Consider the following 19,207-nt stretch of genomic DNA (forward strand, 5'->3'; position numbering starts at 1 on the left):
ATAATGTCCTGCCTGCTTCTTTGGTAGTAATAAATCAAGTTTGTCTTCACTATTGGTGTTCTGCTTAAAAACCCCCCACCCAAACTCACACTTTGACTGCAATCCTGTGCACACTTATAGCACAAGCCTAACCGTCTCTGCTCAGAAGTAAATCCATCAACTCTTTGCTTTTGTAATTGGTTAATTCAGTGCTGTAATCAATCAAACTTTGCAGTCCTGGTCCCTTGAGACAGAAGCTGACTCTCATTCCCTGGCTTTTCCTTGCACCAGTAAGCTGACCAAGTTGAACAAGCAAGGAGAACAGAAGGAAGAGGTGTCTGTGTTCTATGGAAGAGTTATAGACAGACATCAGGGCATACATATATATCTGAAAGGCTGCAAATAATTCAGATGGGTGAGCTTTGAATGGCTCATTGCTTTGACCTCACATTCTGTAGGAGGCAAGAACAGGCTTGTATGGGCTCAGGGAAAGAGGACTTCAAGAGACGGCGTGATTATGAGCAATTCTAGTGTTCCTTTTTTCACCATAATTTTTTAAAAAAACCCACAGTGGTATTTTCCTCCACCCCTACAACTTTTTTTGGCCTGTTATTTTCTAACTTGATCTCAGCTCACAGAGGGCAAGGGTTGTTAGACAGTGAATGACTTTAATGAGTGGGGTGTGGCATCTCTTCAGCCGCCATTCACTTTGCAGCCTTGATGTCACCAGAACACCCTGGGGAGTATTTGGCTAGGTGTCTGAATGATAAAGGGAGCAGTTCCTGTTAAATGGTTTCTTAAAAATGATCCTATAAAATAAGTCCCTTTGAGTTCAGTGGGGCTTAGTGCTGAATAAGTGGGTATAGGAATGCAGTCCAAAATCATGCAAATACTGCTTAGATGAGACCTTAGGAGTCATTGAGTGATGTCTCCTGGGGGACAGGATGACTGCAGTTTCAGAGCCTTTTGCTGTTGGTATATCTGACAATGGTTTTCATTTGCAAAGAGTTTTATCCCTGTTGGTGCTTGTAAGGTAAAGGTAAAGGTCCAGTTGTGACCGACTCTGGGGTTGCGGTGCTCATCTTGCTTTATTGGCCGAGGGAGCCGGCGTACAGCTTCCAGGTCATGTGGCCAGCATGACTAAACCGCTTCTGGCGAACCAGAGCAGCACACGGAAATGCCGTTTACCTTCCTGCCAGAGCGGTACCTATTTGTCTACTTGCACTCTGAGATGCTTTCAAACTGCTAGGTTGGCAGGAGCAGGGACCGAGCAATGGGAGCTCACTCCGTCGCGGGGATTCGAACCGCTGACCTTCTGATCGGCAAGTCCTAGGCTCTGTGGTTTAACCCACAGCTCCACCCGCATCCCGCTTATAAGGTACTATCCTCATTTTTGGGTGGGCAATGGAAGATGAAGGGCAGTGGCTGGTGAGGTAGGATGGGAGACAATGATCAACTAAGCCACCTTTAGCAGGGACTGCTGCTTGGTGACAGTGGAGGAGGCAGGGAGAAGCTAAGGAGGCCCCATGCTGGTGTGCAGTAGGCGAATTTCATTTCACTTTTAATTTGTATACCTCCCTTCTAGATTACTATACTAGATTACTGAAGCAACAACAAAATAGACAGCAAAGATCACACACCTAATAACAATCTGATCCAATAAAAAGAAGCAATACTCATTAGAATATAACAGTAAAGGGCAAAATTAAATATCAGCAAATAATAATTAAACAGGTTATGCTTAACAATTACAATAAAGAATTACAAAATGAGAATCAATAAAAAGTCACGATGCATAAAACACCACAAAACATACATAGGCCAACGATGTCCTCACTGTGCTGAGTGCTGCAGCCATTCACTAGCATTGTGACTGCTATCCTCTGGCCCATTATGCGAGGTGTGGGGAACCTTTGATCCGACCCCCAGGTGCTGCTGAACTACAGCTCCCATCAGACGCAGCAAGCATAGCTAATGGGCAGGAACGATGGGAGTTGTATTTCAGCAACATCTACTGAGCCAAAGGTTCCCTACATTCCATCATGGTGCACTATTGCGCCAGATGCAGTTTAGTCATGCTGGCCACATGACCCGGAAAGCTAGCTGTAGACAAACGCTGGCTCCCTTGGCCTGAAGGAAGATGAGTGCTGCACCCCATAGTTGTTTTTGACTGGACTTAAACCATCCAGGGGTCCTTTACCTTTACCTTATGTGTGTAGTATATCATTGCCTATATCAGGGTTGGGGAACCTCCAGCCCACCAGCTGGAACCTGTCCACCAAGCCCTACACTACGAAAAGTTCCTGTGCCATTAGGACTTCTGCATGTCCTCAAATTCACAGGAATGGGAGTCTGAGCCAAATAAACTGATGAAAAGGAAACAGTTTATTTAAAACTCTTGACTAAGCCTTCAATATGATGCCCTCTTACCTGGAAGTAAATCCCCTTGAGCTCAGTGGAGTTTCTATCTGAGGAGGCACATATAGAATTGAGCTGTTACACTGTGTGGCATCTTTACAACCGGCTCTAAAGCCTCATTTTTCAAAAGCAACTGTTGCACTTTTATACTATTGCTAGAGTGACCAGGTTGTTCACTGAGGGCAGGAATTGCTCAGCTTTTCATTTCCTTCCTTAGGGTCTATCCATTGTTCTGACTTTGTGCCTTAGCTCAGGAGTTAACGTCACTTTTCTTTCTTTTTGCAATTGAATATCGTTCTGTGGTGGGAAGGAAGGGCAATCTTTGTTCAGAGGCTCTCGGTGCTTGCCTGAGCCATTGTCTGCTGCTCTTATTCATTTGAGGTTCTTTGTTTCCAGCTGAAACCATAATAGTGGAAGCAAATTAGACAGATTCAGATGACATATGTGTTGCTTCTCTGCAGATACGCAAAATGGAAAGGAGCCCCTGTTTCTAAAGCACAGTCATTCCTGATTTGTTGGGGGGGGGGATTACAGCTGTTCCGAGTTTCTTTCTCCCTGGGATGTGTAGAAAGCAGGATGCAGTTCATGTGAGCGGCAGGCTGCAATTACTCCCAAGGGGTGGTGGTGGGGAGAATGGCAGGTTTCTGACAGATTTAAGCTTTAACAAGCAGGGCTCTGTTCCTAAGCAGTTACCCTCCATATATAAGTCGAGCTGTTTGTTGTCAGGGTTTTATTTTACCCCAGAAAATGTGGCATTGCCAAACAGATGTAGGCTTGTTCAGGCGGATAGGGGAGTTCTGCTTTTGTTCAAAAAGGAGGGAGGACTGCGATTGCACCTCCTCCCAGAGGCACGAGGTCTTGCAATTGTCTGTTAAAAAGTATTCTCTTTCAAAGCTGCACTTTCCCACAGACATCTACCATTGATTATTTTACAGCTCTGTTTTGTCAATGAAGCACTATGCAAAATAAATGGGCAAAGCAAAAAAAAGAGACGCCAAGGACTGGGATGTCCTTACCTTATTGTCTTGTTGTTTTTTAAGGGGGGCGGGGAGAGATATAACTTAGCAGAACTTGGATGTGTGTTATTCTCTTAATGCCCCACAGAGCAGGACTAGATATGAAATTGATTGATTGCATTCACATCCCACCTTTTTCTCCAAAAAGCTGAAGGTGACATATATGTTTCCCTTCTTCGTTTAATCCCCACAACAAGCCTATGAGGTAGGTTAGACTGAGGGACAGTGACTGGCTGGAAGTCACCCAGTGAGCTTCATGGTTGAGTGGGGATTTGGACCCTGCTCTCTCTAGTTCCTAGTCAGACACTCTATCTACTACATCACACTTATTGTCAAGTTATGGGCTTCTCCCCTGTAACATTTAGCCATGCCTGTGGGGTAGCTCAGTTGGTAGAGTTGGCAACTCTTAATCCCTGGGTCATGGGTTTGAGCCCCATGTCAGGCAACAAGATTTTTATATTGCAGGGCTTTGGCTTAAATGACCCTTATGGTCCCTGCCAACTCTACAATTCTATGGTTTTATAGTGCTGTCATGTCTGATTATCAGCAATATTTGCATCCAGTTCAAAGTGCTGTTTTCTTTTTAAAGCTTTAGAGTCTTAATCCAGTTTTCCCTAACCTGGTGCCCTCCAGATGTTTGGGATTACTACTCACAGCGGCTTGTGGAAAGCTGGCAGCTTGGAGGCTGATGGGATTAACAGCTGCACCCACATGAGCCTATGCCTGCCTTCAGAGGTCCTGCTCAGTGACCCACCTGGAAGATGGGCAGGGGCTAGAAAGAGCCTTCTCTGTAGTAGCCTTCAGGTGATGGAACTTCCCCAAGGATGTGTGGTTGGCCCTTAGAGTTGGCGTATTTTAAAAAGCTTTTAAAAACCAGCACATTTAGAAAGGCTTTCTGTTGGAGTGTTGTATTGGTCATGCTGTTGCTTTATTGTTTATGGTTTTTATCAGCACTGACTTTTATTTTAATGTAATTTCTGTATAGTCTTGTGGTTTTCTTAATGCCTTGCCCCTCAGGCCTGAGATCCCTTGCCCTGCTTTAGATGGAGGCAGCATGCTACTGAATGCCAGTTGTAAGGTAAATGGTAAAGGACCCCTGGATGGTTAAGTCCAGTCAAAGGTGACTATGGGGTGCAGCGCTCATCTCGCTTCAGGCTGAGGGAGCCAGTGTTCATCCACAGACAGCTTTCCGGGTCATGAGGTCAGCATGACTAAACCACTTCTGGTGCAATGGGACACCGTGACGGAAGCCAGAGTGCACAGAAACGCTGTTTACCTTCCTGCTGCAGTGGTACCCATTTATCTACTTGCCTTGGTGTACTTTTGAACTGCTAGGTAGGCAGCAACTGGGACAGAAAAATGGGAGCTCACCCCGTTGCGGGGATTCAAACTGCCGACCTTCCAATCAGCCAGTTGTAGGGGAGCAGTATCACCTATTGTCTTCATGACCTGCCTTGCTGGCTTTCTTTCAAAGGCATCATCATTGTGGTTGTCGTTATTTCTCTATACCAACATTCATCTGAATATCACAGGGCAGTTTATAATATAAAAACACAAAAATACATACCATCATCATAATAAAGGAAAACAATACCCCTCAGTTTAGAAGGTTTAATTAGCCAAAGACCTGGGAGACGAGGAGTTTTTTTGCCTGGCATCTAAAGATATATAACAAGGGTGAGCCTTCCTGGCCAGAGCATGCCACGAGTGGGGAGCCATCGCAGAAAAGGCCCCTTCTCATATTGCCGCCCTCCAGACCTCTCACAGAGGAGGCACACAAAGAAGGGCCTCAGATGCTGGCACCTCATTGGTCACCCTGAAGAAGCAGGGTGCGGGATGAGATGTATATATGAATTGTATGTATTAGATTTCTATACCACCTTTCCTCCAAGGAGCTCAAGGCGACGACACACATTGTTTGCCCCTCCTCATTCCCCCCGCTCACAATAACCCTGTGAAGTAGGGTGGGCTAAGAAACAGTGACTGGCCCAATGTCACCCAGTGAGCTTCATGGCTGAATGGGAATTTGAACCTTGGTCTCCCAGGGCCTAGTCCAACACTCTAACCGTTACAGCACATTGGCTCTCAGATGAGCCTTTGGCGCTATCGTTCTTGAACAGTTACACCCCTCTGAAAATGCAGATGCATGTCATCACCAAATCACAGCTTCCTATATCTTTCTAGTGGTGTAATTCGGACCAAGAAATGTGGCCGGGGGTGATGTTGAGGTTGGGGTGGAGATATGCATCTAAAGGCTGTTTGAATTGACTGCAATGTGGAACACAATTGAGAAGGGTCAGCTTTTCCCCTGACCTGTGGTGACAGCATTGTCCTGGGGGTAGGGGTGGGGGGAAGGTGAGATTGGCTTCCTGTCAACTCTGCCTTTGATTTAAGCCTCAAGGGCACATCTCTAACTTTTGACCCACTGGATCCTCCTGAAAGCACTGTGGTTCGCTTCATGCAACTAGCTTTCCAAGCACTTTCTAATAAAAGATCAAGGGCTTCTTTTCTTTTTTGGAAATGCCATCTGTTTGGGTGTGCAAGTTTGACAACCCAGGGAAAATTAAATAAAAGAAATATCCACAAAAATAGCATCTGAATCCCAAAGAAAATAGAATGGAATGAAAAAGTAATGGCCGAGATAGCTCATAAATAACAATTTGTTCTCAATAAAAGTACTTTTTTCCAAAAAAAGCAACAGCAACAACACAGTTTTTTTTTCCCTGGTGTAAAAGCTTCCTCATTCCCAAACCTTTAAAACAAGCCTCTCTTTGCACAGGATAGGTTGCTCAAGTATAAAGAATGAAACTTCACCCATAGCACAACCTTTTCCTCATTGCTCCCATTCTCAGGTGGCATTCTTAGATATTTTCTCTCCCTTGTCCCATGTTGTAAACAGATAAAATAGTCAAATTGCACATGACACACAACACAAAACATGGTTGGAGTCCATATATACTCCCCACATCTGTCTATCTAATATATCTTTTCGTTGTTGTTGTTTAGTCGTGTCCGACTCTTCGTGACCCCATGGACCAGAGCACGCCAGGCACTCCTGTCTTCCACTGCCTCCCGCAGTTTGGTCAAGCTCATGCTGGTAGCTTCGAGAACACTGTCCAACCATCTCGTCCTCTGTCATCCCTTCTCCTTGTGCCCTCAATCTTTCCCAACATCAGGGTCTTTTCCAGGGAGTCTTCTCTTCTCATGACGTGGCCAAAGTATTGGAGCCTCAGCTTCAGGATCTGTCCTTCCAGTGAGCACTCAGGGCTGATTTCCTTAAGAATGGATAGGTTTGATCTTCTTGCAGTCCATGGGACTCTCAAGAGTCTCCTCCAGCACCATAATTCAAAAGCATCAATTCTTCGGTAAACAGCCTTCTTTCTGGTCCAGCTCTCACTTCCATACATCACTACTGGGAAAACCATAGCTTTAACTATATGGACCTTTGTCGGCAAGGTAATGTCTCTGCTTTTTAAGATGTTGTCTAGGTTTGTCATCGCTTTTATCCCAAGAAGCGGGTATCTTTTAATTTCATGACTGCTGTCACCATTTGCAGTGATCATGGAACCTAAGAAAGTAAAATCTCTCACTGCCTCCATTTCTTCCCCTTCTATTTGCCAGGAGGGACCAGTGGCCATGATCTTTGTTTTTTTGATGTTGAGCTTCAGACCATATTTTGTACTTTCCTCTTTCACCCTCATTAAAAGGTTCTTTAATTCCTCCTCACTTTCTGCCATCAAGGTTGTGTCATCTGCATATCTGAGGTTGTTTATATTTCTTCCGGCAATCTTTATTCCATCTTGAGATTCATCCAGTCCAGCCTTTCGTATGATGAATTCTGCATATAAGTTAAATAAGCTGGGAGACGATATGCAGCCTTGTCGTACTCCTTTCCTTTATCTGTCTTACCTACAGTATCTAATTAATTACATCCAGTGGAGCAGATGAGACCAATAGTGGGTTTAATGGTCAAGTAGGCGGTTTCTACCCATGATGTGGAGAGAAGCGCAGGACCTCCATACACACTGCCAAGGCTTGTGCTCTGGGAAGGTCATTTAGGTGCTGCCATCACCGCGGGTGGCGCTGTGGGTTAAACCACAGAGCCTAGGACTTGCCAATCAGAAGGTCGGCGGTTCGAATCCCCGTGACGGGGTGAGCTCCCGTTGTTCGGTCCCTGCTCCTGCCAACCTAGCAGTTTGAAAGCACATCAAAGTGCAAGTAGATAAATAGGTACCGCTCTGGTGGGAAGGTAAACGGCGTTTCCGTGCACTGCTCTGGTTTGCCAGAAGTGGCTTAGTCATGCTGGCCACATGACCTGGAAGATGTACGCCGGCTCCCTTGGCCAATAAAGCGAGATGAGTGCCGCAACCCCAGAGTCGGCCATGACTGGACCTAATGGTCAGGGGTCCCTTTACCTTTACCTTTATGGCCATGGTATGACTTCACCCCTGGAGGCTTCCTCCATTGTCTCTCGAGACAGATGGATGCCAACAGAACCAGTTCCCATGCTTTGTCAACTACTGCTTAGAAGGTGGTACCTGCGGACATTTCCATCGTGGAACCCGTTGAAATTTGGGTGCTGTTAACAAAGGGTCTGCTAATTTCACATTGTACTCTTGCAATATTTTCTTTCTCCAAGCAATGCAATAGAATGGTAAATGGGTTCTGTGGGATCATATACCTTGTAATTATGTAGCTGAGGATCCTTGTTTTGGATATGACCATTTTATAATCATCATCATCAACATCCGAGGAGCACAGGGTGGTTTACAATGTAAAAACACAAAAATACATAACACAATAACAAACAAAAATAATTACACCTTCCCCCCTACCCCCCATGTCCCAGTTTAAAAGATTTAATTAGCTAAAGATCTGGGAGAAGAGGACAGTTTTTGCCTCGCACTTAATGATATGTAATGAAGAACCTCCAATAAAAAGTATTTTTAAAAATCTGATATGTAATGACGGTGCTAGGTAAGCCTCCCTGGGGAGAGAATTCCAGAAGCAGGGAGCCACCACAGAAAAGGCCCATTCTTGTGTTGCCACCCTCCGGACCTCACACGGATGAAGCACACGAAGAAGGGCCTCAGATGTTGATTGCCGGGGCCAATTTAGTTCACATAGAGAGAGGCATCCTTGAAGTATTGTGGACCTGAGCTTATTTAAGGCTTTATAGGTGAAAACCAGCACTTCGAATTCAGCCTGGGAGCTCATTGGCAGCCTGTGCAGTCGAGCCAACAATTGGTGTTATATGCTCAAACCTGACCAATATGTATGTATCTATGTTCCTCTGCTACCACACCTCTTCTGACATTTATTCTCATATCCTGGGAAGTGTATTTTGTTAAGGTTGCCAGGAACTGAAACTCTGTGAGGGGGTAAACTACAAATCCCAGGAATCATTGGGGGAAGCAACGACTGTTAAAGTGGTAGAAATGTGTTTTAACTCTGTGGTGTGGATGTGACCTTGCTGTGCTCTGTGTCCGCACTCTCAGCTACTGTGCTACATCTGCTAAACTTAGGATACCAATATTATTAGTTATTTATTTTTATTTTTAATAAGATTTGTATACTGCCCTTCATCATAAGGTCTCAGGGTGGTAAGGCAGTGCATTTCCAGTGCATAATGCTGCTTTGGGTTTCCAGCCATGCCCCATGGACTTGAGCTCATATTTAAGCTGACTTTTGAGGCCTCCTCCCTCCTCTCCTTACCAAAACACAAACAAAACCTTTGGCTCCCTGTTAGCCTGTCCTGCTCAGCCTTGCCAAATGATAAAAGGTCCCCTAATAAATAGCTTCTCCATCTTCTAATTCCGGGGGACGGATCAGGGTGGGGGTCAGCTGTTCCCAGCATGTGGCGGGCATAGGAAGGAACAAGGGTCTCTGTGTACATATAATAAAGGGAGTCTACACAATGCTCTCTCCCTCCTCCCCTCCCTGCCCCATTAGATTTAAGTCATGGCCTTAGGAAAACACTGGCTTTTCTAGCGGAGCTATTCAGTCCAAAACAATGCCTCCGACAAGCAGCCAGAGAAGGCAAGGCAGGCACATTCCACATATGAAGCAATTAGTTAAGAGGCTCCATCATCCCTCAACCTCATTTGGGCACAAAATCAAAGAAACTGCCTTGATATCATAGAATCATAGAACAGTAGTTTGGTGATGACTTCAAAGGTCACCTAGCATAACCTTCTGTGGTGGGGCAAGATCCATCACAACAAAGAGTGTGAGTGAGCAGCAGAATCAGGGGCTCAAAGGTTGCCTGTGTGCCTTGGCCGATTTCAAATGAGGCCAGCGTCTGATGTCAGTCCTGACTATGCCAGCCTTGTCCACACAACAGTATACATACCTGTTGTTGTCTTTTGTAGGCAACTGGCAGCTGAAGTATTTGGTCCAGCCCCAACATAGGCCATAACACTAAGTAATGATTCGATATGCATCTCAACTGCCTTGGGACGCGGGTGGCACTGTGGTCTAAAACACCAAGCCTCTTGGGCTTGCCGATCAGAAGGTTGGCGGTTTGAATCCCCACAACAGGGTGAGCTTCTGCTGCTCTGTCCCATCTCCTGCCAACCTAGCAGTTCGAAAGCACGCCAGTGCAAGTAGATAAATAGGTACTTCTGCGGTGGGAAGGTAAACGGCATTTCTGTGCGCTCTGGTTTCTGTCACAGTGTCCTGTTGCTCCAGTAGCGGTTTAGTCATGCTGGCCACATGACCCAGAAAGCTGTCTGTGGACAAACGCCGGCTCCCTCGGCCTGAAAGTGAGATGAGTGCCACACCCCATAGTCGCCTTTGACTGGACTTACTCATCCAGGGGTCCTTTACCTTTACCTTTTTACCTTGTCCCCCACTAACTAACATGCAGGCCCTGCATAGATGTTGTTGGGGTACCACTTTCATCTTCCCCGATCATTGGCCATGCTGGCTGGAACTGATGTCAAACAACCTCTGAAGAGGGGAGCCATGTTGGCTAACCATTTGTTCTTCATTCTTATAAAGCAGCTGAGGCTTTGTCAGAGACCTCCTCTTCTTTTTTTTTTAATAATTTTTATTAACTGGCCAATCACATCAAATTAAATCACATCACATAATTCCAAATTACAAAGCCAAATTTTTAAATTTTGTTGGGGGAACCCATACTTCAAGATCCAAAGGGGGATTCAAATCATCTTCTTATTACTGCGTTAATGTCCAAATCAGTCCTATTCCACATCATATCTTGTTCATATAATTTCTATTTTTCCTTTACGATCTCTTCTGTTAGTCTCCTTAAGCCGATAAGCAAAATAATAATCCTGTGTGGATTTCCCGTTCCTCCACTAAGTCCAGATGGTTTCCATATATCTCCTTCGTAGATAGCATCGCTCTTTCCATCATGAATTTGGCATTTGTCGCTCTTAAGTCCCACCGAGGAGTTGATCCACGATATGTAAACAACTCTATTTCTCTCTTTCTCCTCCCAGACCCAAGAGCTCCAACAATGCCTCCCAAAATGGCGACGGCATTTTTAACTGCGTCATTCCAAAACTCTTAGCTTTCTAGCTTCATCTTGAAACATTGCTTTGGTTCGAAAGTTTATCTCCACACAGCCTTAAATCCACAGCTTAAGTCCTTAGTTTCTGACTCATTAGGGGAGGGGATTCTTGTTAAATCACATAAGAAAAAGGAAGGCAGGTTTTTTCCCCCTCCCCCCTCAGTCATTTGTCATACCGTATCTTGACGTATCTTCTCATATTTTATTCTTGTCTTGTTATCAGAGATCTCTTCTGTCAGCAGTCTTTACTCCCCTTTTTCCTTGAAGCATGTGCAATTTATCTCGTCCAAATTGTTTCTTTTGAAGATGCTTGCAACTAGCGGCACGAATCAGGGACGGCGTCCAGGAGTGCCGGAATCCCACAGGAGGGCTTTGTGCCTAGTGCCCCCACCCCCACAAATTCGGGGGTGGTATAGGGCACAGCAGGCAAGGGCCGTCCCCCCCCAATCCTGGGGGGGTTAAGGAGGCTAATTACCCCCATCATAGCCTCCAAATTACCTCGTGTGGGTCGGAGAGATGTTATTGTCAGCCATCTTCCGATGCGCCACCTAGTGGCCGCCTGAAACCTTCTCTTCTTATGCGCATCAGTTGCCTGCTCACATTTGCTGGTGTCTCAGCTAATGCAGGGGTGAGTCAGGGTGCAGATCCAGGATTGCGCAGATAAACCCCCTGCTGAAGAAATAGCTGCTGACCAGATTTCCATACATTTTCAATTGTTCCCTCTCTCTCCTCAGAAACAGACTTGCAACGCTTTAAAATATGAACAGATTTCTTATGACATTGTTCACGGGCTCAAATCCACTGCATCAGACACAAGACTCAAGTCCACAAAAGCTGATGCCATAATACATTTGTTAGCCTTTAAGACTTTGAGTCTTTAGTCTGTTTCAGCAAAAACAGTAGATGTGGGTGTTGGACTAGACCCTGGGAGACCAGGCTTCAAATCCCCACTCAGCTATGAAGCTCGCTGGGTGACCTTGGGCTGGTCACTGCCTCTCAGCCTAACTTCCCTCACCAAGTGGTTGTGAAGATAAAATGGAGGAGAGGAGAATCATGTAGTTGCCTTCAGCTCCTTGGGGGAAAGTTGGTATATACATGTAATTAATGACTGAATGAAATAAAATAAAATGTGGCACCTCTTTGCTAGCTTTGCATAGCAATGGCACAAGTGGCCTTTTTGAACCTTCCTCCCCTGGAAGGGCCTGGAAGTTGGGATACAAATAATTTCAGCAAGGAAAAACAAAACAAAACGGTGGAATGTGTGGTGTCATGTGTAAAGTAAAAATGTAAATGAAACATTTGCCAAAGACAGTCAACGGCATGCGGACAGCAATGATCACATTACAGTAATACTATAGCCGCTGGTTTAGAATGATGAGTAACTGAGAAAAACTCAAAGAATAGAGATTGCTATGGGCGTTACACAGTTTTCACTGAAATATTTTGGGGAGGTGGGGGGTTGATGTCTTTGCAAGATTGGAACTGGCATTCCTTGGAGGATTGTCTCCCTTTTGACTGGAGCTGGTCAGCACAAGATCATTATAGTGGCCATTGACTTAGATGGCTTTAATAGGGGATTACAGAAATTCATGAATAGCAGACCTATCAGTGACCATTAGCCAACATTGTTAAATGCAGTCTCCTTTGTCCAGAGGCTGTGAATAAAAATAGCTGGTGTGGGTTAGACTAGTCTAACAATGGTAAAATAAAAAATAATAAAAAATAATAATCATAAACTTGTCCAGTGGCACCTTAGAGACCAACTAAGTTTGTTCTTGGTATAAGCTTCCGTGTGCATGCACACTTCTTCAGATTCACTGGTGAAATACAGTTGTTTGCCTTGACCTCAATGTGAACTTCATTAACTGTGACATTGACCTTCCAGTGCCAAAATTTTGAACTGTTTTGTACCATGATCTTTGCGTTTTGCTCCGTCCTACAAACTGAAGAACAGATACTCAAACCAAGAGTCACAGGTATTGCCCAAAACAAAACCCCACCCAAGAGTAGTCATACAAATTGCGGAGAGGCCTGTAGCTTTCACAGTGCTTAGTCATGAACCCTCGCTCCACCCAGTTTCCTGGGAGCAACAGACTGCAAAGCTGAAAGGAAGACTGAAACAGGTATGTCAAGCACCTCTATAATATTAAACATAGATAAAATCTTCAGAATATTTTGCAGGGGCAATAAGCACTTTGAAACAGTTGTGGGGGTGGGGTTGCCTCTCATTCACCATCAATAAACAACAACAAATAGTCTGTGGGACTTTAAGAACTGTTTTTAGTATGTCATAAACTTTTGTCAGCCAGAGACTGTGAGTCTGTGTAGATATATGCGTGTGTAAATATATGTGTATATTTTGTGTGTGTATGTGTGTTTCAAATAATAACAGCAGATTTTACAACAAACAATTATAAGCAAACACATTGCTGTTATTCTTTTTAGTCTAACTGGAGTCCTGTACCATCCCGAGATTTTTTTTGAAGTTATGCTTTTGTATTCCTGATGTTTATGACTTTAAGATCTGTAGCTAAATGGACAGGAAGTTGAGTTGGCTATGGCTGCGTTCACACGTGGCGTTTCTTCAGTTAGTTTTACTGATTGTAAAGCTTGCACTTCTGTTGTGTTTTCTAATTATGTTTTCTCACATCAGAATCTTTAATAATGTTATGCTATTTTAAATTTCAATCACACCAGTAGTCTGTACTGCAATGTGAAAGGAAAGTTAGATTGGAATTGGAATCCTGCCTCATTTAGCTTGGCAGGGCCTACATTTTGGAACTCCTTGCCTAATGGGATCAAGTAGGTGCCTTCATAGAATCATAGAATTGTAAAGTTGTAAGGGATCCTGAGGATCATCTAGTCCAACCCCTTGCAACTCAGGAATCTCAACTAGATCATACATGACAGATGGCCATTCATCCTCCATACACTTTTTGGTGCCTGCTTAAAAATTCTTGTTTAGGCAAGTCTACCCAGATGCTCAGAAAGTTGAGGGAATTTTAATATGCTTTAGTATTATTATTATTTTTTTGTATGTTTGGAAGTAGAGGTGTGATTCCCTCCCCCCTTGATTTTACTGTTTTATCTTTTGTAAACTGCTTTGAGGTGGTTTTTTGTTTTTGTTTTTACAGTCAAGAAGTGCATAAATTTTATGAAATAAATTAATGCTATGCTTCTCATATATTTCACATAGTACATGAAACAATGCCGAGACCATGCACATTTCCTGTTTCTGAGGTTAGGCCTTTACTCATTGAAGAAGGGGAAGCAATAGTGCAAAATGGAAAGATTTCTGGGAAAAAACACATTGTTTGGAGAAGACTTAGTGACAAACTTGCAAAGAAGAAAATCAACATTTCTCCCTGCAACCTTTATTTGACTGTGATTGGTAATCGCTATGAGTTCCACAGCGCATTGGGAATTTGTACAGAACCTGCAGATTCTGACAGGGTAAATCATGAGCGTTCACCAACTTTATCCTCTGCTGAGTCCAAAGACTACAAAACAGAGGGAAACCTTGAAGAAAGTAATGAGGATGAATACTTTTGGAGCAAACAAACAAATGTGGATGAAACTCTAGAGAGAAAGGAATTCACAATCATATTTTCTAAAGAGGAATGGGCTGAGATTTGCACCTTAAATGTGCCGAAACCTCATGTATGGACGCACAAGCTAAACTTTCGTGTGCAGCCTCATTTGAAATGGCCCTGTAAAATAAGATACAGGGAAGGAAAGGTCACTAGGTCAGACCGGGCACAGCAGTATTTGAAAGTGGAAGGAGAATGCACATTTTGCAAGTCACAGTTCATAGGACGTGTTACAGAAGCACTGCCAGCAGAAGCACCAGTAATAATGCAATGCTCTTACAAGGGCCGCTTCAGTGATTCTCACCCACCAGATCTGAAAAGAAAGCTATCTGCAGATGCCACTATGACATTTGGTGATCTTGGAGCTAGTTATCTGCCTTTGACAAATCTCTCGAGTGTGGCAAAGTGCAATGCTCTGAAGGGAACTCGCTTGCATGAAGATCCCATCCTCGCTGTTGCACTTGCAATGAACATACCAGCATATGAGGGTATTATCCGGCAGGTGTCCTATGATTACCTGTTTGTAAGATATCACAGCTCAGCACAGCTCCAGGTTTACCATCGGTACATGAACACTGCCAGGCTTCCAAGTCTGAGTGTTGGTGCAACAGGAGGATTGGTCCAAATGGTTGATAGGGGTGGAAAGTGTGAAAAACATGTTCACATACTTCTGTATAGTGCTGTTGTTCAAAACCTGGAGGCCCAAAAAATCTATCCGGTGTGCAGCATGGTGTCTGAACAACATGATGCAGAGACCGTCCAATATTGGTTGAAAATGTGGCTCCGAGATGGTGCAGAGAAGCCTAAGGAGGTTGTTGTGAGCACATCTCAAACTCTCATGTCAGCATGCATTCAGGCATTCACACCATTTCCATCGCTGTCAGACTACCTGGATGAGTGTGCAAAGATTTTGAATGACAACCGGGGATTGAAGAATTTGCCCTATAGCTACATCAGGAATGATGTAGGGCACATGATGGACCTGGTGGCAAGTTGGCCTAGTCTGCGGGGACAGCATCCCCAAATTCGTGAATTCTACTTAAAGTCTCTGGGCCTGGTGGCGCAAGCACGGGATATAAAAGATGTGAAGTCTCTGCTGAGACACATCATCACTGTTGCCGTGAGTCAAACTGAGGGAGAGGGCAAGGATACAGGCCGGCCAACAAATTGTGAGCTAAGCAAACACATCCTTCTACAAAGGATTGAAGGTTTTTGTCCTCCAGGAGATACAAGGGAAGAAGAATGGAGTGAAGTATGTCCTCCTGCTGGTCCCATAGAAAAGTGCAATGGTAATGCTTTCACACTCATGGTGGAGGAAATAAGGCATACTGTCACCACCAGTGTTGTTCCTGGAACTAGGCCTAACTGTCAAATGCTTCCAGATCTAGTAAGAGACATACTTAAAATTTCCCATTTGATTCCACTGTGGACAGCTGTGATGGTTCCATTCTATGGATATGGTGATGTTACAGCCAGCAGCGCTTCCAGTAAGGCTTATTTCAAGGACTTGAAACATGCACACTTTAAACATCTAACCCTACCCATGCGCCTGGATGACTTCGTTTTCGAGCACATCCGGTCACTGGAAGGCATCATGAAGCTTGCCGCTGCAGCTCAAATGACAACTGCGGTCAATGAGGATTGCATGGGGGAAACAGCTCAAGAAAAGGTGACTGCTCAGTGTGCCAATGAGACAGTGCTCAAGGGAAGAGCAAAATCGGCAGCAATACCCAGGTAAGAAATGCAGACAAAATGGACAAAATGCATTTTCTGGGAAGGGTGACAAGTAGAGCATGATCCATGGATGCCACAGACTCATCACTGGGCCAGATGGGGCTTTTCTGAAAAAGGATGCTGAACTAGTGATAGCCAATGCGGTCCCTTTGGAGTACATCTCCAAAGGGCATTGGCCATGCTGACTCAGGGATGGGAGTTAAAGTGGAGGGCACCCTTGGCCTGGTTCAGCAGTGCTGTTCTTAGGCAGCGTAGATCCCACACTGAGGCTACTGGCTTCATCAAAAGGAAAAGTAATCACTGGGGTTGGTTGGGAGGAGAAGCCATGAAGGATGGAAAGGAGCACAGGCAGCAAAATGAGATTGTAGCTGTCTTTTGAACATCACTTCCACTGTCTTTTGAACATTGCTTCCACACACAAAAAGACTCAAAATGTATCTCAGAAGGCCAAGTTGTTAAAAGTTGTGTGGTAATCCTAAAAAGACAAGGGTACGGGAGGAAACTCCTATGGGGCCATCTTAATAGAAAGGAGATCTTAAGAGAAAGGAGATTGGACAGGCAAGCACTGCCACCTTCTGGCCATCCAAACTGATATGCTCCAGTTAGACCTGATACATTGGTGATGGGCTCAAGTCATTAACCCTTTCTTTACCTGTTTTATGCTGCTTGATTTTTTTTACAAATTCTGTTGTCTGCTTTTATATGCCTCTTATGTTTTGCTATTTTAATCTTCTTGTTTTTCATGTTTTGTTTTGTTTTTTTAAATTTTAAACTTGTTGAGAGCTGCCCTGGAAACCTACGTGTGTGTGTGTGTTTAAACGGGCATTTATTTTATTTTCTTTGCAGCAACGTTCATCCTGCTTTTAAGTGATCAGCAGCATCTCTCTGTCTTGGTTCTCGTTTCCCAACTTGATAATGCCACTGAGGGACTTCACAAACTCCATCCGGAATCTTCAGGATCTTCTTTGAGGCCAGAGTGGATGACCTGCAGCCAGTTCAGCAGTGGAGGCAAAGTGAGATTCTCCCGGGTTCATTGCGCTGCCTGGCTTATGATGTGAAATGAGCAGGCACTGGCTCTCCGGCAGCTGCTGTTGCTGGATAAAACAAGAGTGCCACATTTCAATCTCCTTCACACAGCCAGATGAGCCTTGGTTAAAAACAATAGTGACCCCATGGGAATCTTTCATCAGTACTGGCCAGAAAGTCTCGGATTTTTGATCCCCTCCACAATCCCACAGTTCAATCCAACACCCCGCTCCTTTGCCATTTCCCCCGAAATCTGGCTTCTTGTATTCTAGGGTCCTTACTGCATGTGATGGGAGATAACTACCAATGCCTTCGGTGCTCTCTGACAAGGAGTTTGCCAAGACAGGCTTTCCAGCCTCACTGGGGCCAACAAAGAGGATCTTCACCTTTGACACCTTTCCTTGGACTAGGCCACATAGCCTTGACCTCACATATAAAGCCAACCTGAGCAAACAGCTGAAAGGGCAGCTCCAATCCCCTGGAAACACCTTGAAGAATGGAATATAAATCAGTGTGAGGTGTTTGCGATTCTTTTATATATAAAATAAGACTTGACTGAATGGGGATGTTGGGTGCATTCTGAAGTAATATTTTAATTTAAAAACTGTAGATATTCCCCCACTCTGTAAACAACAATCTATAACAATTTATCCTCATCTCTTTTTTTGGGGGGTGTTATTGGGTTGTTGTTTTTTTATTTTGAGTACGTGCTTTATGGTTTTATATTCTGATTTTATCTTGTGAACCGTCCTGAGTGTGGTATGATGATGATGATGATGATGATGATGATAATAATAATAGGAGCATCCACCTGTCCTTTGTCAACCAAGCTGGGAGAGAGAAGCTTTTCTGCAGTAATTCTGTTCTTTTTACAAGTGCTATAAACATTGAACAAGTTCATCTACTCAGGAGCAATTTAGAGAGAGGCCATGTTCCAGAGCTTTCCTCAGTTCCACTTTCCACCCACACATAGTTTCCTCACTCCATCACTAATGTCTGAGCAAGGTTTCAGGACAGTTCTCCATTTCCAAACCTATCCATGCTGCACTGTTCCAAAGTTTCAAGATAACATTGGAAAATGTTCTGGTCTAGAGGCCATCCAGCAGGTGGACTCATATTCTGACCTGGTTAAAGGCAGTTTCCTATGAATGGAATTAAGTTTCCATCCTCTCCCAACCCAAAAACTTTGCTTGGAAGGTAAGTGTGCCTCTTGAACCCCTCTCATTCGTATGCAGGAGAGAGTGAGAAGGCACTGGAAGCATATTAAAACACTCAAGTGGCCTTTAGAGGCAGACACTGATCCCAGCCATGAGACCCCAAATGTCGGTATTCTGAGTTATGTAGTCTGGGCACGTTTTGTCTCTTCCACAAATGCAGCATTTTGCTTTACACAGGAATGAGTGGCACAAAGTATTTTGGGAGAAAGTAAAGGCACGCCTTCAGGGTCACCCCTGGGGTAGTCCCTGTTTATGAGAACCACATTCTGCCTCCTTTCAACACTGCCCTAGACTGCAACATGGTAGTTTGTCCCATAAAAGTCAACTAGCGGGACTTGCAAAAACAAGGAAACGATGAAGTGTGGAGAACTCCTGTCCAGGGTTCCAGCTAGCCAACCAGCCAGCAATGCTCTCTTTCAGGAAACTCCATTCCACCCTCTCTGTGCTTTTCTGTTCCATCCTAGCCCCAGCAGTCAGCCAGCATTCGGTGTCTACTGAGCATGCTCAGTAGGTTGTGTTGGAGTTGCCACCCTTTTAGGGTTTTCCTCCCTAAATATTCTTTGTACTTCTGCAAACTTTGGGATTCTCCCAAGTCTCCTTGTGCTTGGATAGTGCCATTTTGGCTGCATAAGGATACACACTCAGTTGAAATATATATAGGAGCAACCCAGAACTGAGCCACACACCGTC

The 19,207-nt window shown here is 44.4% G+C and overlaps 1 long non-coding RNA gene and 1 pseudogene across 2 annotated transcripts in view; both read right to left on the reverse strand.

The window, feature by feature from the left end:
- Positions 1–19,207, reverse strand: part of LOC310749485 — a 465,633-nt gene that overhangs the window by 371,144 nt on the left and 75,282 nt on the right. The gene's annotated exons all lie outside the window — the stretch shown is intronic.
- Positions 17,127–19,135, reverse strand: LOC310744629 (intraflagellar transport protein 22 homolog; annotated as a pseudogene). The gene is made up of 2 exons: positions 19,094–19,135; positions 17,127–17,830 (listed from the first exon to the last, which is right to left on the reverse strand). The product of its transcript is annotated as an intraflagellar transport protein 22 homolog (transcript).

Source organism: Podarcis filfolensis (genome assembly GCF_964270895.1).
Source record: "Podarcis filfolensis genome assembly, chromosome: 1".
NCBI lineage: Eukaryota > Metazoa > Chordata > Lepidosauria > Squamata > Lacertidae > Podarcis > Podarcis filfolensis.